This window comes from Plecotus auritus, assembly GCF_963455305.1.
Source record: "Plecotus auritus genome assembly, chromosome: 10".
NCBI classification, from domain to species: Eukaryota; Metazoa; Chordata; class Mammalia; order Chiroptera; family Vespertilionidae; genus Plecotus; species Plecotus auritus.
The window spans coordinates 47289044-47316856 of NC_137785.1; the positions used below are offsets into that span (position 1 = coordinate 47289044).

General features: G+C 46.5%; 2 protein-coding genes across 2 annotated transcripts in view; one reads left to right on the top strand and one right to left on the bottom strand.

Moving 5' to 3' along the window:
* Positions 1-22462, bottom strand: part of ZFP90 (ZFP90 zinc finger protein) — a 93278-nt gene extending 70816 nt beyond the window's left edge. The window contains exons 1-2 of the mRNA XM_080643610.1: positions 22179-22462; positions 12896-13043 (exon numbers count right to left, since the gene is read on the bottom strand). The gene's annotated coding sequence lies outside the window, so the exon portion shown is untranslated. The remainder of the gene's footprint in view (positions 1-12895; positions 13044-22178) is intronic.
* Positions 22463-22748: 286 nt separating this feature from the next.
* Positions 22749-27813, top strand: part of SMPD3 (sphingomyelin phosphodiesterase 3) — a 79895-nt gene continuing 74830 nt past the window's right edge. Inside the window, exon 1 of the mRNA XM_080645663.1 lies at positions 22749-22907. The gene's annotated coding sequence lies outside the window, so the exon portion shown is untranslated. The remainder of the gene's footprint in view (positions 22908-27813) is intronic.

Here is a 27813-nt window from a genome sequence, read left to right on the forward strand (position 1 = left end):
CTGAGCTTGGCCCCTCATATGGTGGGGAAGGCCTGCTTTCTAGATCTCTCACTCAGGAGACACCGATCACAACTCACCACGTAGCCAGCTAACCCAGAAAATCCTCCTGATGGATTTAAATTGAAATCATGTGCCTAGAACAGCCACCCCGACAAAACTGAGTGACTTCTCTCCTGACCAAGTACCTACACAAGGCTCACATTGGCACAGCACACGTTTCCCCAAAGCACTTGTGTTTTAACTGAACGTGGTCTTTCCAGGAGAGTTCTCATGCCCACTAGCATAGGGAAAAATGAGGGCACGGACAAGCTGGGTACTACAGCCAACGGCAGAGTCAGATGGAGAAGGACCCAGGGTTCTGAGATCTAAGACACATTTTAGTGCTCAGACACACCTGGTGTTTAATGTGTGCCACTCACAGATGTACATCTAAGCAGCATGGGGTAGGGGCATCAGGGCCCTGACCCTAATACCAACTACCTCCCTATCGGAAACTCAAGCCCCTATTCAAATATGTATTGGGTATCTACTATGTGCTGGCACTGAGGATTCCATGGTAAACAAGATGGACTACTAGGCCCTGCCTGAACATTTTCATAGCTTCAGCACTGTGACGTTAGCCATGAGAGGTCATGAAGCAAGAATAGGGCTGGCCAGGTTGGGTACCAAAAGCAGCCCAGATGGAACCCCAGAAAGCAGCTGACATCTCAGTCAACAGGTAGGTAGGTAGGTCGACAGGTGTGTGTGTGTGTGTGTGTGTGTGTGTGTTAGCTGGGTTCAACGAAAGGCGATGTCTGACGGAGCGCCATGAGAATCTGAAGAAAGTCAGAGGCTACATACAGCAGGGTCTCTCCTCAAGGCTTGAGGCACTGCTCTTGGTCTGAGCAGGGCAACTCCTGCACCAGCCTGGGTCTAGAGGTCAAGCAGTGTGGGCTGGGGAAAAAGGCTGGGCTTGTGGGGAAATAAAGAGTAGTGAACAAGTGAGCAGAGAGGTTCAGAAGGTGGGCCTGAGGGATGGAAGGAGAGGAGCAGCCCAACTTGGCAAAAGGTGACAATAAAGGATGGGGCAACAGTGTCACAGCATAAGGGGCATCCTCAAGTCAGGACTGTAGACCCACGGCTGCATCTCCCACACGTCCCCAGTTGAGAGGCATGAGAGCGAGAGACCCTCCGTTGCTGTAGCTGCCTCCAGTCTCTGCTTTTCACTCGCCACTTCCCGCCAAGCCACCTTTCCCAGGCTTTGGCCTCCTTGCCTGTGTCATCTGTGTCCAGTCTGATCTCTGATATGGACTTCATATCAGAGTTGGACTTCCTTGGCCTGACTCCTGGGTAGCTGTATGTCCAGCTGCCCTCCCTGTCCTCTGGTTATTTTGGCTCCTACATGACCCAACTCTGTCCCACTCCATACTCACCTGCCAAAGTATCAGATTAGCTAGTTGCATCCCACAGGGCTTTCCCTGACCCCACTTGACGGAGGATGGTTCAGACAGAACAGGGATGTGGCAAAGTGCAGGGAATTTTGGTAAGCAACCAGGGGCCACTGAGGAGCTGGATGGGGAGGGGACCAAGGATGCCTGGGCAGGCATGAGCTGGAGGCAGGTTTAGTTCAAGATTTGAAGGGGCAGTAATGACTAAAGCTGGGAAGTCTCCTGGAGATCCCAGAGCTGAACTGAGAGGTGTTGAGAGCTGCTAAGCAAGGCCTGAGGCCAGGAATCTGAGGGACTGCAGGGAACTCAGTAAGTGGCTGGGGACAATTGTCAAACTGGGCATCTTTCTCACCTAGGCTCACTTGTTCCTGTCCAGCAGCATCTCAGAGATATTGCTGGCCCCTGAAGGGTCAGGGCACAGCAAGCCAGACAGATGGGACTGGCCAACCAAAGGGAAAGCCACAGTGACCAAGACGGCTCCTCTCTGAGGGGAGGGAGGCAGCCTGCTGGGTGCTCTGAAGAGAATGCTAGCTCACTCACCTTGCTGCCCAAGCTAGGTTCTCCCCAGGGCATGGCACTCTGTGGGTATGGCACTTCAGGAAGTTTTTTGTTTGTTTGTTTGTTTGTTTGTTTGTTTAGCTCCTGCAGCCACAGACAGTTAGCTAATTTTGTCCTGAGGAATTTCAGGTTAACTGCTCCCATCAGTTCATCATCCAAAATCTGGAGCAGAGTTAGGATGAGACATAAGACATGAGACATATAACAATTCAAAATCCCAGGATCTCAAACATCAAAGAGTGAATTCAGTTTCAGAAACATATAATCATCTTCCAAGAAGGATGTGGCTTCAAGGCTCCTAATAAATGAGAATGATACTGAGATGCCAACACCCACCAGTCCAACGACCACAGCCACCTGCAACTACCTGGTCCATGCTGACCAGCGAGAAGCCCAGCACTGAGCCAGGTTCTACCACAATTTTTGCTGTGGGATCGTGGGCAGATCACTTCTCTCCTGGCCTCAGATTCTTGATCTACAAAACACTCCCTGCCCTGTGTCAGGCTGCATAGGGGAGCTTCGCCCTCTGAGTATGGCTCACGGCTCACTCTGGCTGGGATGAGCTCTGGATAAAGACTTGTCTGGGCCATTCATTTTCCACTGTTAGAGAAATGGAATTTCCTCAGAACCTCTGTGGCTCGTGGATGGCTCAGCCAGCACAGCACTCAGGGGCCTGCCTCTGAAAGCAGGCAATTCTCTCCATGTGGCCCTGAGCGATAAAGGACAGATGAAAGGAGAACAGAGAAAGGAGAACCAGACCAGAGGCATGGGTGCCCTCAGAGACATTCAGCTTCCTCCCCCAGGGCACAGGGCTCGGCACCACATTCACTGCTGTTCTTGAGGACAAAGTGGTTTGAGCCAACAGCTTCTGCAACCTCTCCACTCTATGGCCTTGGCCAAGTGACTGTCCTGCTCTGTGCCTCAGTTTTCCCACCTGTCAAGTGAGTGTACACATTGGTACAACCTTTGGGAAGCCATGTGGCATTCACTAGTAAAGTTTAAGATGCATACACCCTCTTCTGCACATGCTCACAAATATGAGATTGTTACAGTAATATTGTGGGAAATATAAAAAACTGGGAACAATCTTAATGTTTATCAGGAGAATGGATATGGTAGTATATTCATGTAGTGGAATATTATAGGCAACTAGAGGCCTGATGCACGAAATTCATGCAAGGGGCTTGGCCCTCGAAGCCCCAACTTTGCCTGGAAGGTCGTCCAGATGGTTATTCTGCTGTTCAGCCATTCAGTCGATTTGCATATTATGCTTTTATTATTATAGATTAGAGGCCCGGTGCACGAAATTCATACACGGGGGGGGGGGGAGGGTTGTCCCTCAGCCCAGCCTGCACCCTCTCCAATCTGGGACCCCTTGAGGGATGTCCGACCGCCCGTTTAGGCCCGATCCTGGTGGGATCGGGCCTAAACGGGCAGTAGGACATCCCTCTCACAATCCAGGACTGCTGGCTCCCAACTGCTCGCCTGCCTGCCTTCCTGATTGCCCCTAACCGCTTCTGCCTGCCAGCCTGATCACCCCCTAACCACTCCCCTGCCAGCCTGATTGATGCCTAACTGCTCCCCTGCCAGCCTGTTTTCCCCTAACTGCCCTCCCCTGCAGGCCTGGTCACCTCTAACTGCCCTCCCCTGCAGGCCTGGTCACCCCTAACTGCTCTCCCCTGCAGGCCTGGTCTCCCCCAACTGCTCTCCCCTGCAGGCCTGGGTCCCCCCCAACTGCCATCCCCTGCCGGCTTGGTCACCCCTAACTGCCCTCCCCTGCAGGTTTGATCGCCCCCAACTGCCCTCCCTTGCAGGCCTGGTTCCTCCCAACTGCCCTCCCCTGCTGGCCTGATCGCCCACAACTGCCCTCCCTTGCAGGCCTGGTTCCTCCCAACTGCCCTCCCCTGCTGGCCATCTTGTGGTGGCCATCTTGTGTCCACATGAGGGCAGGATCTTTGACCACATGGGGGCAGCCATCTTGTGTGTTGGAGTGATGGTCAATCTGCATATTACTCTTTTATTAGATAGGATAGAGGCCTGGTGCTTGGGTGGGGGCCAGCTGGTTTGCCCTGAAGGGTGTCCCGGATCAGGGTGGGGGTTCCCTTGGGGCGTGGGGCGGCCTGGGTGAGGGGCCTGTGGTGGTTTGCAGGCCGGCCATGCCCCCTGGCGACCCAAGCGGAGGCCCTGGTATCTGGGGTTTATTTATCTTCTATAATTGAAACTTTGTAGCCTTGAGTGGAGGCCTAGGCCCGCAAGGGCAGGCGGAAAGCTTGGCTTCCTCCATTGCCAGGGAAACCCAAGCCTCCCTCCTGCTCTCTGTGGCCGTAGCCATCTTGGTTGGGTTTATTTGCATATTCGCTCCTGATTGGCTTGTGGGCATGGCTTGTGGGTGTAGTGGAGTGATGGTTAATTTGCATATTACTCTTTTATTAGATAGGATGGAGACAAATGAATTAGACCTACACATGTCAACATGAAAGACTCTAGAATGTAACATGGAGCAGCCCTGTGGGCACACAGCCTTCATGAGGCACAGATCTATGTCCTCCAAGTTGGCTGAGTCCTGGAGCAAGGAAAGGGATGGCCACCTGGGTGAATGTGAGTCACATACAAGACTCATCTGCTTCCAATCCACCAAGGGTCTAATGCCCAAATTTCCATTACTAGAAATGTACTCCTCTGGGTCAGGGCTATATGCTGTGTTGGAGATCAAAGAGACCCAATGGTTTCCACTTTTATAGTTCTCTGCTGGGCAACTACTGGGCATAGACCCAACCCCTTCTCACTAAAAAGATCATGGAAGGAAACCAAGGCAGGGTCAAGGACAAAATATGGGGCACAACAGTATTTAAGAATTGGTCAGAGAGAGAGGTGAGAGGAAGCAGCTGAAAAGCATGAAGAAATGCCAATGGAATTACAAGAGTTTTAAGGAGTTATAGAAACTGATCATATTGTCACACAGATAGGTCAGTTCAAGTGAAAAGATTCATTTAATAATCTGACAATAAAAAATTCATTGGTGACCTTAGCAAGGGCAGTCTTTGTAGAATGATAGGAGTAGAATCTAGATTTGGTGGGAAGTAAAAGAAGCTGAGGAAATGGAGACACAAAATATGGTCTAACTTCAAGAAGTTTGCTTATAAAGGGCAGAGTGGGAGCTGCCCGGGAAGAGAAAATAAAGGTAAGGTTTTCTAGAATAGGAAAGAATTGTATGCAGGGAGAAACCAAGATGGCGGCATAGGTAAACACCTAAACTGCTTCCTTGCACAACAATATCAAAACTACAATTAAAAGACAAAATGGACACCATCCAGAACCACAGGAAAGCTGGCTGAGTGGAAATGCTACAACTAGAAGAAAAGAGGAAAGCACATTGAGACTCAGAGGACCTGCAAAAGGCTGAGGTACAGAGATTCGCAAGCAGAGAAGACGGGCGGCTGTGTGCACGGGTGGCTGAGTGTGCGGCTGGCTTTCTAAAGCGGGAGGGAGACGGAAGCTCCCGACTGCACTGAACTCCAGTCCCGGGCGAGACCCTGGGAAACCAGACTCATTCGGGGGGAATCTGGACTGTCAGGAAAAGAAAAAGCACACTGAGACTCGGGAGCTGCGGAAGGCAGAGGTCCGGAGGCGTGCACGCGTGCGCAGAGAGGACTGACTGCTAAATGCACAGGCAGCTGAGTGCGCGGCTGGCTTTCTAAAACGGGAGGGAGATGGAAGCTCCCGACTGCGCTGAACTCCAGTTCCGAGCAAGTTTCTGGGAACCCCGACTCATTCGGGGAGAAACTGGACTGTCTGGCAGCGGGCAAAACTCGAGGGCGGCTTTCTCTCAGAGGTGCTTGCAGCGACTACCAAGGAACTCTGAGACCCAGGGGCCTCATAGGGCAGGGCTGACAGGAAACCAAGGCTGGCTGCTCTGCCCTGAAACTGCACCATCCAAGCTGAACACAGAGGCTTTTGCAATTTTGCAAGTCTTGTCTCATAAGAGTGTCTCCAGCACAGAAGTTCTCCCAGTGTAGACACAGCTGATCCTCACAGCAACTTAATTGGCCTGAGGTCAATTCCTCCCAGTGATACCAACAACAATCAAGACTTAACTACAACAAGGCTGAGCACACAGTCCACAAAGGGGTGCACCAAGAGTGTCCACCTCAGGTAACTGGGGAGGCTGAGCCACTGTGCTCTAGAGGACACCTACCACACAAAGCTACTCTACCAACTCAGGGAAGCAGCAGAAATGCGGAGACAAAGAAACAGATCACAAATGAAAGAAATGGAGGAAAGCAAACGACTGGATATAGAGTTCAAAACCATGGTTATAAGGTTTTACAAGAATTTCCTAGAAAAAGCCGATAAATTTAGCGAGACCCTTGAGGATATGAAAAAGGACCAACTAGAAATTAAACATACACTGACTGAAATAAAAAATATTATACAGAGACCTAACAGCAGAATAGAGGACTGCAAGAATCAAGTCAAAGAGTTGAAATACAAAGAAGCAAAAAACACTCAGCCAGAAAAGCAAAAAGAAAAAAGAATCCAAAAATTTGAAGATAGTGTAAGGAGCCTCTAGTACAACCTCAAGCATACCAACATCCGAATTATGGGGTGCCAGAAGGAGAGAGAGAGAGCAAGATACTGAAAACCTATTTGAAAAAATAATGACCGAAAACTTCCCCCACCTGGTGAAAGAAATAGACTTCCAAGTCCAGGAAGCGCACAGAACCCAAAACAAAAGGAATCCAAAGAGGACCACACCAAGACACATCATAATTAAAATGCCAAGAGCAAAAGACAAGGAGAGAATATTAAAAGCAGCAAGAGAAAAACAGTTAATTACCTACAAGGGAGCACCCATACTACTGTTAGCTGATTTCTCAACAGAAACTATGCAGGCCAGATGGGAGTGGCAAGAAATATTCAAAGTGATGAATAGCAAGAACCTACAACCAAGATTACTCTACCCAGCAAAGCTATCATTCAGAATTGAAGGTCAGATAAAGAGCTTCACAGATAAGAAAAAGCTAAAGGAGTTCATCACCACCAAACCAGTATTATATGAAATGCTGAAAGGTATTCTTTAAGAAGAGGAAGAAGAAGAAAAAGGTAAAGATAAAAATTATGAACAACAAATACATGTCTATCAACAAGTGAATCTAAAAATCAAGTGAATAAAAAACCTGATGAACAGAATAAACTGGTGAATATAATAGAATCAGGGGCATAGAAAGGGAGTGGACTGACAATTCTTGGGGGGAAATGGGTGTGGGGGGTGTGGGAAGAGACTGGACAAAAAGCGTACACCTATGGATGAGGACAGTGCGGGGGAGGTAAGGGCAGAGGGTGGGATGGGAACCAGGTGGAAGGGAGCTATGAGGGGAAAAAAGAGGAATAATTGTAATAATCTGAACAATAAAGATTTATTAAATTAAAACAAAAAAAGAATTGTACTTACAGGGTGAAGAAAAGGAACCAGACACAAGGGAAGAATGAGAGAATCAAAGAAAGAGGGTAATTTATTGAACTGGATTCTGAAAGAGGCATGAGAGGGTAGGAGGGAGATCCTAAGAGGGAGGCTAGTCTTGGTAATGCCATGTAGATCTTCTTAGAAGCAAGGAAGAGACGAGCTGAAAACCTGATATGTTTCACTCTCCTAGGGCTGCAGAAGTTAAGTTATAGACAGTGGTAGGTGGACAATTTGAGAAGAGTTGGACAAGCAAGGAACAGCTAGGATGGGGAATGAGATTAGTGTCTGGCCAAGTCTGGATACAAGGACTGGAAAACTGCTGGCTGAATTGGAAACCAGATCTCCATGGTGGTACTAATTTTCTTTTTGTTACAGTAAAGCTTGACAGCTCTGAAGTCCCGCAGAGAAAATGGAAGGCTGGATTATTCCAGGCTAGGGTAGACAGAGAAGATACAACTGGATACGGGGCTTGAGGCCACCAGACTGCTGGTTAGCCAACAGCTGGGGTTAGCAGACAAAGAAGTCTTTTCCAGCCCTAGCCAGTTTGGCTCAGTGGTTAGAGCGTTGGCCTGTGGACTGAAGGGTCCAGGTTCGATTCTGGCCAAGGGCACATGCCCAGGTTGAGGGCTCAATCCCCAGTAGGGGGCGTGCAGGAGGCAGCCGATCAATGATTCTCATCATTGATGTTTCTATCTCTCTCTCACTCTTCCTTCCTCTCTGAAATCAATAAAGAAATATATATTTTTTAAAAAGAGTCTTTTCCACTTTCCTTTTTTATAAGGGATAATATTCTGTTGTAACTTAAAATGTATTGAATAAAAAAGCCATTTGAATGACTGGAGTTGATGTTTTCAACACTGAAGTAGCAACCTGCACCCAAACTTGCTTCTGGGTCATTGACCAGGGTCAAGTGCTTTATGTGGGCACATGACCTTATCAGCTATGTCTCTCAGCCTCATTTTCACCCCACAAACTCAGAGGTAACAATGGGATGAGATTCTTGTCTTTACTTCCCATCCCCGTGCAAGTGACTGGTGCCAAAGGTACATAAAAAGAAAAGTTTTTAAGTTTCTAAATGTGGTACTTCGGTCAACCTGATGAACTATTATTGAAAAAATGACTAGGTTGAAAACGATTAAGCCTAGTCATTGCTTTTTGAGTAGGAACCATGCTACCCAACATTGCAGTAGTATTATAGCCCTCTTAACCATCTTGAAGTAACTTAGTTAGCTTTTCAGAATTTAGAGATGAGGTCTACTTTTCTGTGCTTTATCATTTTAAACTCATTTTCTGCCAATTATTCCTGCTCTGCACTGTTTATACTCATAAGAAGTCAGAATTACCTAAATAGCCAATGATAGGATTTGTTTATAGTTCTCTTTTTTCTTATTAGAAAAACAATGCATGTCCATGACAGAAAAATTAAAAATGTGGACAGGTAAAAGGAGAACTGAGGGATATGTGTACTCCTTCCTAGAGACACCACTGCTAGTTAACACCCAGGGGCATGTCCTCCCTCTCCTTCTCTAAGCTGCATACAGCGGGTTCACACCATACTTACTTTTTGCAACCACTTATAATTGCCTTCAGGCTCAATCCCCTACCTACCTCACACACATCTGCTGGCCCTATGCCCTAGGGAAGGAGTTTTGGAAGCAAGATTTGAGGGTGCTGTGAGGCTAACCTAAGAAGGAGGAGAACAACATTGTATGCTCCCCTTGGAATGGCCACATCTGCTTCAGGGACTGCAGTGCCGTGACTGAATAATCATGTTAACAGCCACCCCCAGACATCTGTGAGTAATCTGGAGCCTTATAATTTGTGCTTTTAGAGAGCTCCACAAAGCCATGTTGGATCCCTCAACCAGGGACACTCAACTCACAGCTGAGTGGAGCCAGTAAACTTGAAAACACACACACACACACACACACAACAACTTGAATTTGAGTCATAACAGACTAAGAACAAAGTTCAAAAGATTAAACAAGCTAAAAATGCCAACAACGATTCTGAATGAATGCTATCCTGAAATGACATGGCATGTGGGCCCTTTTCCTCCTGGAGCATCCCAGTGTGCCCCTACTTGGCCCACTCAGGAACAAGGGATGTACTCCAGGCCCCCAGAGGTGCTGCCTTCCTCTGCCCACAGTCAAGCCCTATGATCCCTGCAATTTCAGTCTTCAGTATAGGGAGACAGAAAATGGGAGTTTCTTTCATGCCCCGAGAACACAGCATTGAGCTGCATTCTCCATGCTATCTCCAATAAATTGATGAGTAAACTGGCCTCAGGGGGCCACAAGGTATATGGAGAGAAAAGGAGCCCAAGGAGACCAGGATTTTCATCTAGACCTTGAAAAGTTACCTAATTTATCTGATTCTCCAATTACTTGCCTATGAAATAGGGATCTTTGTAGGGTTATGGCAATTAAACTGAGGCTATGCAGGTAAAACATCTGGCATCTTATCTTGCATATAGGTTGTACCCAGAGAGTATTAATTTACCTCCCAGCCCAGTGATCCCATCATTCCTTTTCAGACTTGTCATGGCCTGAGCAAGAGCATCCTGTAGATTGGGGTAAACCTTTACAAAATGCGCCTATATGCTTAGCATCCTAGAACACTGACTTCACTTAAAGATTTTTAAAAATATTATTTTAATATTTAAAGACAAATCTTATGGAGAATACAAAATTTACATTAACTTCAAAGAAAAATATGAGTCTTTTGTTCATGACTCAGACTTCCCAGGAATCCTGTACCCCAGCTGGAAGATGCTAAGATGCCCAAGGACATGACCTCAGGTCCAATTCACACAGATCTCCACCTTTTCCAATAGTGAGTCATGAACCAGAAGTGACATGGTCCCTTCCTAGCAAATCAGGGTGGAAGAACACTGGTCCAGGTGGAACCAGCCACCTACACAGTGAGCACGAGGGCTATCTCCAAGCCTTGCATGTTCTGCCTTTCTGACTTGTAAGTCATCTTGTGGCAGACTCTTCCAAAATTATCTCACCTTCAATTCTCAGGAAAACACACTCCTATTTCTAGGAAATTTGCTCTATGTCAAATCTGGGATGTTTAACCAGGTCAAAGTTGTTTTCCTTACTCTCCATTGTAGCCTCCTGCCAAGTCTGGGGTCACCTTCCAAAGTCAGATTCTGAGATGCGAACTAGAAAACTGGCTCTAGGGGGTGGATGACCAGCCCAGCTCTGCCACTTACTGGTTATGTGACGTTGGACTAGTCCCATAACCACTATGGGCCTCAGTTCTCCTGCCTGTAAAATAGGAATTATAATGGTACCTTATATATGGTACTTTTATAAATGGTATCTTATAAATGGGATTGTGGTGATAGTTAAATAAGAGAAAGCATGTAAAGTGTCAGGGTACTTAAAGGGCCTGACCTAGAGTAACTTAGACACTGAAAAGCTATCTAGATCAGATGATAAAGTTTAAGAACTTATCTTTTATGCTATTTTTATAGTGGATTTGTTTTGACTTGATACCAAAACAATATTATATACAGTCATATTTGGCAAGAGGATTAAAATTGGTAGTTGAAATTTTAACATCACAAAAATCTATGGCTATGGCAGGGATAGAACCTACAGTTCCCTATGAGGAACCCTCTGAATGATGCTACCACATTTCTGATCTGACTACGGTCCAGGCCCAATACATTATCCCTGGCTGATTTGGACACATCATAATCTTGGTCCTCCCTGGAGGTGCACCAGGGTACTGGGATCAGGCCAGCACCAGTGTTCAGGGTATACTTGAATCATAGAATCGCTAAGGCAGGAGCACCATTACCCTATAAACATACCTAGAAGGGCTATTCTGGAGGTAACCTGGGGTTTAAAATAGGATGTCCCCAGAGAAGCTGTGCTCAATGCCACAAAACTCCCAAGGGCTCATTACTGACCAGGGCAGCAGTGCCAGTCTCAGCCCCACTCTGGGATACCCAGGGCTGATAGACTCAGATGGCAGCAAGTGACAGAACTCTAGAGGCACAGGCCGGGCTGGAGAGCCAAGCCATAGTTGAGTGGGACAAGGGCAGCCCAAGATGGAATCCCAACCTACTCATAATCCCTCTTGTGGTTCCAGGTGTGGGGGGCCTATCCAGACAGGTTTCCTCTTCCACCCCAGTGAGGACATCGCAAGAACAGCTGCACAGCCCCAGGTGAACTGCTTTACAGCCCAGCCCCACCTGGCCCTGGCTGTTGGTAATGGCCCAAGGGTAGGAGGGGCAAGCAGCCAATCCATTTATGTGTGCCCAGCTGGCCTTCTGGCAGCTGCCATCCCCACATCAAATGCCTTAGGGTCAGAGGTCAGTCTTTAACTGTGGAGCCATTGTCCAGCACACAAGTTCCTACCATCACATCCTCATGCCGGCCAGCTTTCCCAGGCATGCCTAGACCTGTCTGAACTCATAGCAGGAACAGAACTCAGGCTTATTTCCCCCTACTCTCCTTATACTCACTACTTAGAAATCAAAATCCCAAACAATAATATCTTGTATGTGTGTGGTGTTTAGCACTTTTCAATTTACTTTTCATATCCTGCATATATTGGTTAGAATTTTTAGTTGTAAGCCAAAGTAACTAACTTTGGCTGATGTGCACAGCAAAGGACATAAATTAAAAGATAGTGAGTAGCTCACAATATCTCCAGAAAGGTAGAAAATCAGGTTTGGAAGCATACAATCAAGAACAACATCCCAAAATGCAACTCAGCAGTAGTCTTAGAAGACATCATTATGACCACTGAGTCTGGCATACCAGCCCTGCCATCTACACCACTGACACCTTCTGAGAGATGCTATCCATTAAACTGTCACTGGAAACTGAGAATATACCCATCAAAAGCACTAAATGGGTTGCAAAGCAGACCCTCCTTTTTTGCTGCCACTGGCTTCCAATTAAAAATTGGCGAGGTGTGGCATCGGGGAGAGAGAGAGCTTGTTGGACTAGAGGAGCCTGAGGCTCAGGCTGATGCCCAGGTCCTAGCTGCAAAGGAATGGTTCCACCTCATGAGACATGGAATTCCTCAAGCACAGGAAGGAGGCTCAGCTGCCAGACAACCAAAATGAGTGACAAATGTCCAACTTCATCTCATTTGATTATCACACCAACATGTGAAGTTGTCAGATTGACTCTTATTGTCCCCATCTTAGACAGCAGGAGTGGGACCAGGGCAGCTTTTCTACCAACATTGAAAAAAAAAAATAGGGAGAAAAGCAAAGTCTTGTTTTCAGGTTTTAAAAGATCAACTACAGAAATGTGGGATGAGAGGAAGTAGGTTTGGCTGCAGGTCCACATAAAGGTCTTAGAATTTCAGCTGACTTTAAGTTTCATATGAATCCAGCTGAAGAGGCTGCTGATGTGGCCAGTGCAGAGACTTGTGCGTGGGACAGTGTCTTTGCCTCCAGGCCTGCCAGACTTACCTGGAGTTAACTATTTTAGTCATCTATTTGCAGAGATGGGCAGCAAAGGTAGGGAGGTTCTGTAACATCTGGTATGTGGACTCTGCTGCTTCAGAGGGCAGGACTGGGGCCACATGGGAGCCACGAGGACCAGAGGTTAGTTCAATACCTGTAGAGCAGGCCAAAAACAAGACAAGCTTCCATGAGATGGTGAGGTCCTCACTGCCAGGCTATGCAAGCAGAGGCTAGAAAGCCATCTATCAGAATTTCCACTAACCTAGATGATGAATGCAGTCCCTTCCAACTCTAAGATGCTATAAACCTCCAATGTGTGCTAAACATTGGGCATGATCTACAAGGTAGGGCAATGGCCCTCCAAGAACCTCCTGAGGACCTACTGAACTAACCAATGACAAAGAAGAAAACAAAAAATGTGCATTCTTAATAGACATAAATTATAAATCATATTATACTTTGCATTAGCCAAAACTGAAAGTAATATCCAATGCTGGAGAGGCTGTGATGAAGCGGGGACATTAATTCTGGCAACTGGGTAAAATGGGTACCGCCCTTTTTGAAATCAATGTGGCAGATGGTATAAAAACACCAAAACCATGTTTAAGCCTTCAACTCAATAACTGTTCATTTGGGAATTTACCTTAAAGAATAATTTGTAAAGGGTAATTGCTATAAATTCGGAGTATTCATTACATTATTTTAAGTAATAAACAAAAAGTCTTAAATAGGGGCGAGGTTAAGTATAGTGTGATATTTGATGGAATATTAGGCAACCATTACAGATTGCATTTATAAAGAATCTCTGTTCCTCGAGGGCAAGACCTGTGTCCCGTTTATCACTATAGACCCAGTACTGTCTGGAACATAGAAATGTCTCATTAAATATTCATTGAATAAATGAGTGAATGAGCAACTGAACAAATGAATTCAATCTTAGCAGAAAAAATGCTTATAACATGTGATGTTAGAAAAAATAAAAGCAGAACTCAAAATTATATCTACACTATGATTTCCATAATATGAAAGGTTATATACACATGTGTCCTATATGAGGACTGTAATGTGGAAAAATAAATAATAGATGTTAGGGTCACATACTATGGATTATGTGTTATTCTTATTCATTCAACATGTTTTACTGAGCACCTGCTATGTATAGGTGCTATGCCATATTCAGTGAGTACAGCAGTAAACAAAATAGACAAAATATCTACCCTGATGGAGAGTTTATTCTAGTGGATTACTGGAGGAGTAATAGTGGGGGAGAGACAGACCATAAACAGATAAGAGAATATATAAAATGTCAGATGATAATACTGGAGGGTAGTGAGTGCTAGGAAAGGAAAAGCTGCCATTTAAAATTTTTTTAAATTTTTATTTATTTTTTGAAGTAGGTTACTATTTATTTATTTATCTATATTTGTATTTTTTAATTGATTTGAGAGAGAGAGAGAGAGAGAGAGAGAGAGAGAGAGAGAGAGAAACATTGATCACACCAGGGATCAAACCCACAACCTGGGTATGTGCCCTGACTGGGAATCGAACCAGTGACCTTTCAGTGTATGGGGCAATGCTCCAACAAACTGAACCACACTGGCCAGGGCAAGGCTGCCATTTTATATGGAATATCCATGAGGATATCTAGGGAAAGAGCTTCAAAGCAGAGGGAACAGCAAGTGCAAAGCCCCGGGGCCAGAGTGTATTTGAGGCAATCAAGAAACAGCATGGAAGGTCAATGTGCTGAAGCAGAGGGAACCTACGGGATGAGGCAGAGAGGCTACAGGAGTCAGTGTATATGACCCTATAGACCATCCTAAGGGCTTTAGGTTTTGTTTGCAATGAGACAAAGAAGCCATTGGAGAAATTTGAGCAGAGGTGTGAAATGATCTGCCTTATGTTTTAAAAGAATCAATCCTTATATAAGAATATTTATAAAAGTTTGAGATGAAAGGAAGAATTTTAAACATGGACAGATTATCACAACATTCATGTATTGGTTCACAAAATATTTTCTGAACACCCACTGTTCCAAGGGGCTGGAATAGCAGGCTTATTTCAAGATTACAAAGATTTATCAACCATACAAAAATATTTTTAAATAACATTGCCTTTTTTTAAAGACAGTAATTGCTCAGAGCAATTAACTGATTTTATCCTTTTTTTCTTTAGAAATTATGGGGATCATTTTTCTCAATTAACATTTAGATACACATTTCATTTTCTATATCAAGTCCCATAATTGTGAACTAAGCTGCTGTTTGGGAAATCCTAAAGTTGGCTGCTTATTTGACTTGTCTTAAAGATCTCACGTACAACACTTCTGCAGCATCACTCACAATCCAGCCTTACTGACAGGAGACCCTTGTGGGAAGTCTGTATGTGCTGGCAAGATTATCTGAAAAACTAATAAAATCCTTGTAATCCTTTTCAAGGATGCAGAAAGGAAAATGGCTGCATTTCAAATTCATGGCATTTCAAAGGCATGAATTAAGCTCTAAGCTCTACATTTGAAAAAAATTAACACAAGCTCTCTAATTTATGTTCTAAACTGAGAAAACAAATCATTGCTAAGAAATGAAATCTGCAAAATTCTCAAACACATTTTCTAGTTGATATGCACATATTTAAATCTACAAACTACACCAAAATATAAATTGTAAGAATCACTACCCTTGAACTTGGTTGATACAACTTCACCATGAAATATGGAATTGTCTTTTGTTTGGTTAATTTTATTCCTAGACATCCTGCCTTTTAGGTGTGTATAAAACTGAGCACTTTTAGATGCTGTTGAAATAATACTTCTGTGAAAATATATGAGAAAGCTCATTGGTTCTCTTTCTCCTTAACTCTCATGACTTGGGTAAGAAAACTTCTTCTTAGTTCCCCAACATCTTGATTTCTGTAACACTCATGTCAGAGGGCTCTGCACCCTATCCCTACTCCTTGTCATCATCTGTTAACTTCCCACTAACTACAGGTTGGCATAGAGCTACTAGGGATCCTTCTCTCCTTCAAAACAGCCAACTTTCTGGGAGAAGCTGTCTTTTAATCCCATGAGCTCTTCTGTCCAAACCAGCCACCCTGCCCCTGCCCCTGGCCAGAATTCCTCCACCTCTGACCAGTCTTGACTGCCCTTCCTACTCTTCCCTCCCACCCATCATGTCTATCCTCTCACTCCCCTGAGAACCCTACCCTTCCCATCTGTCCAATTCTATCCTGGCTTCACCTCCTTCCTCTTGTGAACCATCACTTCCACTTCCTTGCTTTCTAGTCTCCCTTGTCCAACAAAGTTCAGCCCTGGACCAGTCATACCAGTAGCCTTCTCTATGTCTATTTCAGGTCTGATGAGATGCTGAAAAAAAGCCCACAAGCACACAGATTATCTTGGGAGAATGCCTTAATATGTGTGTTCCCACAAACCCATGGCCTCCAACTTCAGCAGGCCCTCACCACTGCCCTTTAGTCTCTATGGTTTGCTATTAGCTTTCCTTCCTTTTTTTCACAGTGGCCATCTTGAATATTTTCCTCTTTCTATAAGCTTCCCATGGACCTACCAACCTACTGACTTAACTGCATCTCCAACTCTGCCTTCCTTTCTCTCCTCCCATCTTAGAGGAAATGTGGGCCCTTCTCATGCCTGAGACTCACTCTGAACCCTCTCACTTCTGACTCTCCTACTGGACCTCTCTGCATCCTTCAATCACTCTTTCTTGTAACCTCAACTAACTTTCCCCCACCAGCACTTTTAAATGTCCTTTTCTCTCCCAATTTAAAACAAAATTGTCTCTCAACTCTACATCCTTTCTGTTTTTCTCCTTCCTCTCCTTCAAAACAACTCCCAAGAGTTATCAATATCCACTTCCCATGCACTTAAGACTTCTGTCCCTGCAACTCCACTGAACCGCTCCAAAGTTGCCAGTGACTAAACTTGGTGTTCACTTGTTCAGACCTTGGCTAACTTAACCATTCTGCACCATGTCATCTCACTTCCTCCATTTGGCTTCTGTGGCATACCATTCTTTGGTTTTCTTCCCATCTTTCATTCTTTTTTAAAAAATAATTCTTTATTGTAGAAAGTATTACATATGTCCCCTTTTCCTCTCCATTGACTCTCTCCAGCCCGTCCCCAACCCCTGCCCCAGGCCCTCACCACCCCATTCTGTGTCCATGGGCCATGTACTAGCATATATGCATACAAGGTCCTTAGTTGATTACCTCCCACCCACCCATCCTCCCCACCTTCCCTCCGAGATTCCGCACTCTGTTCCATGCATCCACGTCTCTGGATCCACTCCAATCATCAGTTTATTTTGTTAATTAGATTCTACATATGAGTGAGATCATGTGATACTTGTCTTTCTCTGACTGACTCATTTCACTCAGCATGATACTCTCCAGGTCCCTCCATGTTGTCTCAAAGGGTAAGAGATTCTTCTTTTTTACTGCTGCATAGTATTCCATGGTATAAATGTACCACAGCTTTTTTATCCACTCATCTACTGATGGGCACTTGAGCTGTTTCGAGATCTTAGCTACTGTAAATTGTGCTGCTATGAAATAGGTGCATACAATCTTTCTGGCTGGTATTTCAGGTTTCTTGGGATATATTCCCAGAAGTGAGATCACTGGGTCAAATGGCAGTTCCATACTTAATATTTTGAGGAAACTCCATATTGTTTTGCATAATGGCTGCATCAGTCTGCATTCCCATCAGCAGTGTATTAGGGTTCCCTTTTCTCCATATCCTTGCCAGCACTTGTCATTTGTTGATTTGTTGATGGTAGTCATTCTGACAGGTGTGAGGTGATACCTCAATGTTGTTTTAATATTCATCTCTCTGGTGATCAGTGACTTAGCATTTTTTCATATGTCTCTTAGCCATCTGTATGTCCACTTTGGAGAAGTGCATATTTTGGTCCTTTGCCCATTTTTTAATTAGATTGTTTGTCTTCCTTCTGTTAAGTTATATGAGTTCCTTATATATTTTGGATATTAACCCTTTATCAGATGTATCATTGCCAAATACGTTCTCCCATACAGTGGGCTCCCTTTTCGTTTTGATGATGGGTTTTTTTGTGTGTTTTTTTGCTGTGCAGAAGCTTTTTATTTTGATGTAGTCCCATTTGTTTATTTTCTTCTTAGTTTCCTTTGCCCTAGGAGCTGTACCCGCAAACATACTGTTACGAGAGATGTCTGTTTCCTCCTCCTATCTTTCTGACTATTCTCTCACTTTTCCTTTTAGGCCCCTCTTCCTCTACCTGTCCCATAAATGTTGGTATTTCCCAAGGGAGTTTGGTCTTCTCTTTGACCCTCTCTATTGAAGGAATTCATCCATTCCCATGGCTTCAATTATGATGTATATGTTGATAACATGATAACTTTAGAGTTTCTTCAGATCAGTTCTCTCAAGGACGACAAGTTCTCAGGCTCTGTCTTTTTGGGTTGAATTGGGTTCAGAATAATAGTTCCCCTAGTTACTTCTTTGGCCATGAATGAGTTATTCTCATATATTAAGGCATTCTTCCAAGATAAGTTCCAAATCACCTACTAGACACTCACCTCAAACTCATCTTCTCCTCTTCCTGCCTAAACCTGCTCCTTTACTATTCCATATTCAGAGGAAAACACCACCATCCACCCACCTAGCTTTCTAAGGCAGACATCTGGGCATCATCCTTGACTCACCACTCCTCCACACCTTCAACTCATCACTCACAAAGTCCTTTGAATATTTACCTTCTTATACATCTCAGATCCACCCCCGCTTTTACATCTTCATAGTAAAGATGCTGGATCACTTTTGACCTACATCCCAGACTCATCTTCTGGCCTTTCTCCACACAGGCCCTAGACCCTTTTCAAAATGCACATTTCCTTAAAAACCTTCATTATCTTTAGAATAAAACTAGAGGCTCGATGCACGAAATTCATGCAAAAGTAGGCCTTCCTTCCCCTGGCTGCCAGCACCGGTTTCCCTCTGGTATCTGGGACCCGGGCTTCCCTTGCAACCCTGGCTTCATCCAGAAGGTCGTCCGGAAAAACGTCGGGTCTAATTAGCATATTACACTTTTATTATTATAGATTATATTCCTCAGTCTGGTATACCAGGCTCTTTGGGACCCAGCCCTGGTTAATCATTCCAACCCCATGCCTGAGATTCAACATTCTGGTAAATCCCCTTAATTAGAAGACCTATGGAACTGAGACCTTTTCCTCCTCTAACAAAGTTTGCAACTCTAGCTTTTAAGCATCTAGAATTCTATTCTCTTAATATTCCTTACTCTAAAGCACCTCTAAAAGATGACAAAACAAATATACACTAAGTGGCCAGATTATTATGATCTCTGAACGCATAATAATCTGGCCACTCAGTATATATCCTATATAATAAAAGGCTAATATGCAAATTGTCCCCTTGACCAGGAGTTCAACCAGCAGGCAGGCCGGCCAACCACCCATGTCCCCTCCCCCTGGCCAGGCTGGTCAGACCTCACCCATGCATGAATTCATGCACCGGGCCTCTAACACACACACACACACACACACACACACACACACACACACACACACACATACACTGAGTGACCAGATTATGCATTCAGAGATCATAATAATCTGGCCATTCAGTGTATATATTTTGGTTAATCCTCACCCGAAGACATTTTTCCAATGATTTTTAGAGAGAGTGGAAGGGAAGGGGAGTGACACAGAGAGAGAAGCATGGATGTGAGAGAGACACATCAACTGGTTGCCTCTTGTATGCACCCCAACCAGGGCTGGGATCGAGCCTGCAATTGAGCTACATACCCTTGACCAGAATCGAACCCACAACCCTTTAGTACGCGGGCCAATGCTCTATTCACTGAGCCAAACTGGCTAGGGCCAAAACAAATATAGTGAGCATATACCTGACCAAAGTCATACAACTAATAAGAGAATGGTGGTTTGAACCCAGATTACCAAGGGCATTAATTCCTGCCTGTTTATTCACAGTCAAACCAACTTCTGATAATGCAAGATGAAAAATGTGGAACCAGATTAATATTTGTTAAGTGCTTGATATTTATGAAGTGTTTTACATAAGGCATCTCATTTAGCCATTACAACATTTTCAAGTAAGCAAACTGCAGATCTGAGAAGGTTGTGCAAGGCCACACAGCTAGTAAATAGATTTGAATTCCCCCAACTCAACCTTATTAGCTGCTTCCTAACACCAATAAATTTCATTTTACAACTGATGAAACAGGTCCAGCCCAGGATCACATACCAAATCAGAGGCCAAGTTAGAATTGGAACCCAGGTTTCCTGACTCTAGTTGGCTGAGCAGATGCTAGTTTAAGAAGATCGGTGGAACCCAACTTTCTCCCTATTTGTAACAAATTTCTAAAAACTAGTACTACTCCTGAAGGGCTAAACGGACCTCTAGAGTTTCAGCTGTGGCTCTAGGACCTCTGCTGATACTGTGCTGATGCCTGCCCTGTGGCGAAGTCCTCCCCTTACCCCCACTTTTCCAACAGCCTCTATTCTCACTGCATCCACAGAATCAGGCTTCAGGACAAATCCCATTTCCCCCTGCCTCCTTCCAGTTTTCTGTCTTCAGTAATGAGGTCCCATCTATTCATCCAGCTCCATTGGCTTTCCCTCATGGTTGACCCAGGATCAAAGTCCCTCTGCCATGCCTCTTAGAAGTCATGCCATCCATTTTACTCTCTCCCTCATGCTAGCTTCTTTCCCTGGATGTCATCAACTCAAGGATGACAGAGTTGCCTTTGCTCAGGCTCTGTCTTTTTGGTTTAAATCAGGTTCAGGGTAATAGTCCCCCTGGTTACTTCTTTGGCCACAAATTAATTATTCCCATATATTAAGGCATTCTCCCAAGAATGCTTTAGCTGAAATACACCCAAAATGCCTGGGTAAAGTGACATATGAAGCATGTGTGGGATTAATTGGACTATTTAGCCAACACCAGGGCCCTGAATGGGGAAAGATTCAGAAAAGATGCTACTTGGCTAGGTGGAACATCACCACCAAGGCCCCATGAAGCTGAACCGAGGGTTGAAAGATGGGCAGGAACCTCAGACTGTCTTTACTTTGGGGTCAGAAGATCTTTCACAGAAAGAGAGGAGGGTGTAGGGCATTTAGGCACAGAAAGGAGAAGGGCCATCAACCAGAAAAAAAGGAACAAAAAGAACTGATGACATTTAGGAGAGAATTCATAGGACTTCCAAGGAATAGGCATGAATCTATTACTCCCTAGTGTCAAAGAATTGGAAGGGCCCTCAAGCATTCAGGCAAAATTCCAATCCACTGTAAGAATGACATAAACATTTCTTCAAACACGTGGCATCCCTCTAGTTGAACACTTCTAGCACTGGGAAACACCCACGCTTAGGAAATCAAGTTTATGAAGGCATGAGTGAAATTCAATTAAAGTTCAATTCATTTGCAATTCAACAAATATCTATTAAGTGCCTACCATGTGCCAGGCACTGTACTGTAAGTATGAATAATATAGACATGGGCCCTGCTCTGTGGGTCTTATAATCTAATGTGGAAGATAGATATATAAGCACGCAAGTAGAACAGGGGAAGGAGAGGGTGCGGCTCAAACATAAGGTGGGGTACCTAATATGAAGGCAGGCATCTAGGAAGGCTTAATGCCCGAGGCAGCGTCTCGGCTGGGGCTTGAAGAGTCTAATGCAGGGTGGAGGGACCCACGGGAGTAACAGAAAACGGGTTCTTAAGGCTTCTCTGCTTCCCAAGAAGTTCAGTGTTGCAATAAGGTGGAGTCCTGGCTGCCACCAGAGTGTTAAGGCCATATCTCCGGGAACCCGCCTGATCTCAGAGGCTAGTTCTTGGAGGAGTCGGGCTTGGCTAGTTCTTGGAGGGGAGACCTGGGAATATCCGATGCCAAAGGTTAAAAAAAAAAAAAAAATGGGGGGGGGGGGAAGGGGAGGGGAAGAAAGTGGAGTCCAGATCTTGAAGGGTTTTTCAAACGATGTGGAGGAGTGTGGGTTTCATGCCTGAGGTAATGGAAAGCCTGTTAAGGATTTTAAGCAGGAGAAGCGCCCTCTGGCTACGCGAAGGGAGGCGCTGCGGTATCTGGCGTGAAGGAGGCCAGAACCTGGGGAGCGGGAATAGGAAGGCTTTCATGGTCCAAACGTTAGATTAAAAAAAAAAAAAAAAAAAAAAAAAATCTCCTCTATGACAAGATAGAGACCAAAAAAAAGTAAAGGGGTAAAGTTCAGAATGTGGTGGGAAGGTCTCCTCCGTCCTCTCTCACCTTTGTTGGGCAAACCAAAGCTGCTCGCCCTGGATTTGCCCCATCACCGCGGAGTGTGGGCGGGGGGGACGGCTCCACGCCTTCTTCTCAGATAGTAAAACTAAGGCCACGAATTCCGAGGTGGGGACCTAGGAGAAAAAAGAATCCAAACGGCCTCCCAAGAGGCTCCCGAAGTCACGCACAATCCTTCCAGGGTTCCCATTTCTCCCTCAGCCATCTGCAACCAGCCGCCTTTGCTATGGAAACAGTCCTCCCGCCCTCCTCAGAGCTTCCGTTTCTTCAATGCATCCTGGAAAATGCAGTCCATCTCTAGCCACCTTCCCGCGGCAGGAGCTCACTCCGGGTCCATAAAGGACTACAAGTTCCAGAAGGCTGTGCGAAAACGCAGGCGGTCTCTGGGGGATGTGGTCTTGACAGAGAGACTCAGGAACCCTCGGGCGGAGCCGAAGGGTGAGGGGAAGGCGCCCCCCCAATGGGCGGCCTCCTAGGCGGGGCGCGGGGCGCCATTGGCTATGGCGGCGCACAGGAGGCGGGGCCATCGGAATGAGGCGCGGAGCTGTTCTCCGCTCCAGGTGCTGAGTCCGAGGGAGGCTCGGAACGCGGGAGCCGCGGAAGCTGCGGCCGCCTCCGCCGCTGCTGTCGCCGCGAGAACTACCTTCGGGAAGCCGCAAGGAGCCCCGAGGAGCTGGGTGCATTGCCTGGCGTTGACTGCTCTCCTGCCTCTCTGAGGTCGGTGCTGCTGAATTCGCGTTTGTTTTATTGGGGAGGGAATGGGGGGCCTGGGGAGTTGATGGGACCTGTCCTCACCGCCCTCCACACCATCTGTCCCGGAGCTGCTGACTCCTCGCAGGCCTCCCTCTAGCCCGGCTCCTGAGGTCGGAGCAGCTTGGGTTAGTTTGTGTTTTATGGTGGAGGGGGTTCTTGAGTGTGAGGGGCAAGCTGAGGGACCACTCCCCCGCCCCATCTCTCCTGAGGGCGTCCAGAGCTTGGAGCCTCCCTCCCCGGAGTCTGAAGTCGCGCTGCTTGGATTATTGAGGATGGAAGGGATGGAAGGTTCGGAGGCAGGGACCCTTCCCCACAGGACCTTTGAGGCTACAAAGGGGGTCTGGCTGTGATGGATGAGACCACAGGATTCCTTCTGCTCAGACCCTCCCGGGGTTATTCAGGAAGGGCTGTTTGGGATTCAGGATGACCCTTCCCCGTGCCCACCCTTTCCCCGAAGCCCAGGGTTTTGTGAAGAGGGGATAGATGGAGACAGGGGACTCTCCCCTCTCTTACTTGGACCCGCCTATGTTATTGAGGGAGAAGGGATTGGGGCGTAAGAGGCAAAGGCGGGGGACCTCGCCCCACCTGCTTGGCTTCGCGGGTACAGGAAAGCACCGACGGATTCTCGGGGTCCTCCGCGCACGGCCCGGCGCCTAAGGCGGAGTGGCCTGGGGGCGAGGTGTGCGGTGGGGGAAAGTAAGAGGGATTGAGGGAACCCTCCCGACCGCTCCTCCCAGGTCTTATCTCCTAGGCCCTCTCTACCTGGATCCAGGCCAGGGACACTAAGTCGAAACCACCCTCCTACCCCGCCCCACCTCGCCCAGGGGGCCCGCGCTCCTGCACGCAGAGGGGAGCTAGACCCGGGCGGACGTGTGCGGGGCGGGACAGGGCGGTCCCTTCTCAGGCACCCTGGAGCTCGGAGCAGACACCCCCCGCGTCCACAGACCCCTAGGGGCTGCTCCACTCGGCGCAGGGTGCGCCCCAAATCAGGCGCTGAGACCTACACCCCGGGCACGGGGCGGACGCTCCCGGCAGGGGCTTCGCTCTCCGCCCTGGCATCCGCGGGAGGACAAAGCGGCGGTCGCCGCACTGGCGGGCCTGCGCCAAGGGCTGAGCGGGGGGCGCGGCCAGGAGAGGGGGGGCTTCGGGCGCGGCGCGGGGAGCTTCGGCGGAAACGTGCCAGATGCCGGGCGGGAGACAAAGCGCGCTCGCTCCTCACAGGCCCGCGAGCGGAGATGGAAAATCCCAAGAGAGGAGGCGGCTGAGCCCGGGCAGGGCACTATGCCCCGCACTCTTCTTCTCCGCACTCCCCGCCCCCCACACACATACCCGCTGCCAGCCCAGCACCCAGATGCCATGTGTGAGATGGTAACCAGGGCCCCTTCTGGGGGCGTTCAAGACCTGGGACCACAAGGATGTGGACAGTTAGGGGGACTCCATCTCCCGGGGAAGGGCCCACGGTTCAGGAGTCCTGAGTGGGCCAGGGTCCAGAGGGACATCCTGAGTGGACCCCCACCCCAACACGTGCCATCAGCCATGATAAGTCAAATTTGGTTCGTGGGTTTCTGTGTGTCACAGTGTGTTTGCATGGGTCAATGTGTGTGTGAATGTGTATAACTGGGTAGAATGTACAAGTGAGTGCTCCAGTGTTCATGTGCGTGTCATGGTGAGCTTGGGCATCTGGCTGAGTGTGTGTGTGAAGAACCCCTTACTGGTGGCCTTAGATGTTGGGGATGGGGATGAGTGCATGGTAGTCTCTGCTTCCACTCTCAAGCCACAGCAATGAACGAGGGTCCAAGTGGATGTCTCACGGTGGAGGTAGCTTCAGGCCACCTTGGGCCTGGCCTGCATGCCTGGGGTGTGACCAAGAATGTGGGCCCTTTTGGGGTCTCAGGTCTGAACCTAACACCCTCACCAGAGCCCTGCCCTTCCCATCCCTCAGAATATTCAGGCTGAGGAGAATTCTGCACCGGTCACCAGCATAGGCTGCCAAATGGGGTTTTGGGGTATGAATCAACGGAGTCCCTTATAAGTGGGTGCAAGATTGTGCAGCAAGGCAACTTTTGTCACTTTGGTCTCCGTGTCTGGAAGGACCATGGGCTGGGGATGCTGGTCAGTGACAGGTGGCCTCTCAGTAATGCCAGGTACACTTACAGAGAGGGCACTGGTGTGACACCGAGGTACCACTATGGGAAGACAGCCCTAGAGGGTGAGAACAGCCCTCCAAGACCTGCCACTCCCAGCAAGTGACCTCAGTTTCATAGTACTTTTATGACAAAGGTGCTATGCTTTGATATAATCCCTGCCTGAGACCCCCTTTCCCAGTGGAACCACAAGAAGAGCAGTTACTAGACAGTGGAGCCACCACCCAGCCGGGCCACGTCCAGTCTCAAGTATCCATTGCCAGTATCCACAGCGACCTCTGCTGGGAAGAAGTTAAACCGTGGTGTGTGAGCATTGTTAGGTGAAAACTACAAACCCTTCTTCTCTTTGGGGACTGACTCCCTGTCTGCCTTTGGAGTCCTGAGTTGATGTGCTTGTCTGCAGTTTCTTCAAGCTAATTCTAGCAGTGGGACTGCCGCTGTCCTCACCCACAGGGAAATATTTAAAGAGGGCCTAAATAAAGGCCTTTGTTTATGTTTTCATCCCGTTGGGGCTGGGCATCAAATCCATCTATGAGGAAAATGCATGGAAAACATTTATCAAAATCAGAGAGGTTTAAGCATCTTTCCTGCTTCTTCCTCCACTCGATGATTTCTTTCTCCTTTTCCCCCTATTTCACTTTTATGCTCTTCTCTTCCTGTTATTGGTCAATAACATATTTTTCAAACATAAGCCTTCTTTTCCTAGTTGGCAATGTGGCCCAGAAAATGCAGATACCAGGAGACTATAAAGAGCTGGCACACACTGGCTCTTCCAGGCCTAATGATGGGAGTGTGGGAGATGGATGAGATGGATGAGATGAGCTCAGTCTCAAATGCCCACCTGGTGACAGTGTCCCTTCTCAGGAAGTTGCTATAAAGGGATTTCATGCAGCCACAAAATCTTTTCAGCTCCTCAGAGGAAAGGAGGTATTTAAATACCTGGTATTGTTCTTACTTTGGCATCCATGTGATTTGCATTGAACTATGTGACTCAGTATCATAAAGTAAAAATAGGACTTAATATCTTCCTTGCCTGTTCAGAAGGTGACTGTATGTTGTGTTCTGCATTGGAGAGTGAAAAGCTAAATTATTTCATAAATTGAACCACCTGCTTATTCTGATTAGAGAATGACACTCAACATCACCTACAGGCAATACCATTATTTTATGTTTCTTTTAATTCATACCTGAATCTCCTTGTCTTGTAAAACCTTTCTTTGTGCTCACACATTATTACTTTCACTTGAAGTTAATCGAGAATCTTTAATCCTTGTGCTGAAGCCAAACAAATGAAATATCATCAGATACAGGAAGATGTGGGTGGTGTTTCTGTTCTTGGGCTCAAAAAAAAATCCTTGGAGTTCATAAGAGAGAAGGAAAGGGCCTGAAGATTCAGTAAATCTGTGAGTAGACTTAATGGGTTTCTGAGGCCAGGTCCCTCAGAATATTCCAGGAGGCAGGAATGTGATGCTTCCCTGAGATTAGTTGAAGAGTGCAAGTGGCATGCATGTTAGGAGGCTGCAGCCCTGGTGAATCCTAAACCCTCACATTAACACAATCTTTCTGGGGAAATCCCCCCCAATCACTTTTGCACCCTCAGGCAGCCAGCAAAGGCTACGGAGTGGAGCTGTCCAAGGTTCTACAGCACTGGCCTCAGCCTGTAGTGAGAAAGGAGGATTTGAGGGCGTAAGGCAAGCTCTGAGGACTACAGTCAGCCTCTGTGAGGATTTTCCCAAAGCTCATCACATAATGGAATAAGAGGAAACAGAGCTGTAGAGGCTTTTAGTGCATCACTTCGAATGAACCCTTTGACGATCCCTATTTAAAGAATTATGAGCTAATAATAAGAAGAAACATTTCTGAGTCAGGCTCTTCACATGTAAGAATGTATTTAATCCTCACAGCCCCATGAGATAGGTGGTGGTGTTATTCCCACTTCCAAGACGAGGAAATGAAGCTTGGAGAGGAAAGGGGCTTGCCCACAATCACACAGACCAGAAGGGACAGAGTTTAGGTTCCAATCTGGATCTCTTGAACTCCAGGGCCTCCTTCTTACCACTATTTTTTGTCCTACCACTATTTTAGAAGTGAAATTGAAGTATTGGGCCATTTTAGGTGAGATTCTAACCAAATTTTAGAGGAATGGGATTGGGTCCCATTCATACAAAAACCACAAAAAGTCCTTTTAAATTTATCAAGGATTGTTACCACATACTTTACATATTATCCTGACAAAAAGTTTGTTACCTGAAGTTGATTTCCAAAGAAGAGGAAAGTATAATGACCCTCATGGCTAGTAGCCCAGGGTTTTCTTTCCAGAGTGGAAAAATTTCACAGGGAGCCAAGCCTGGATGGCAACACAATGTGTTTTAATAATCTGCAAGAATGGGGGGGGGGGGGAGAAACCATGAGGAGGCTGTTATTATTTGCCAGAGTATGTATAGAGCCAAAAATGTAGGGCTTGTCTCTATTTGCTAGCATCCTGTTTCAATTCTGAGGACACTTGGATATTGTTAAGAGGCTTTTTCCACCTAGATATTGTTAAGAGGCTTTTTCCACCTATTCCTCCAATTTTCACAGCAAAGCCTCTAACATCGAAATAAAAGTTTTCACTGCTGTTAACCTCAACAAATCTCAGGGAAGCATCACAGTCTTGCTTCCATGTTATAAAAATCAGTGCTCTGCCTTCATGTGTGGCTGCAGGACTCCTGAAGGAAGACAGGTTT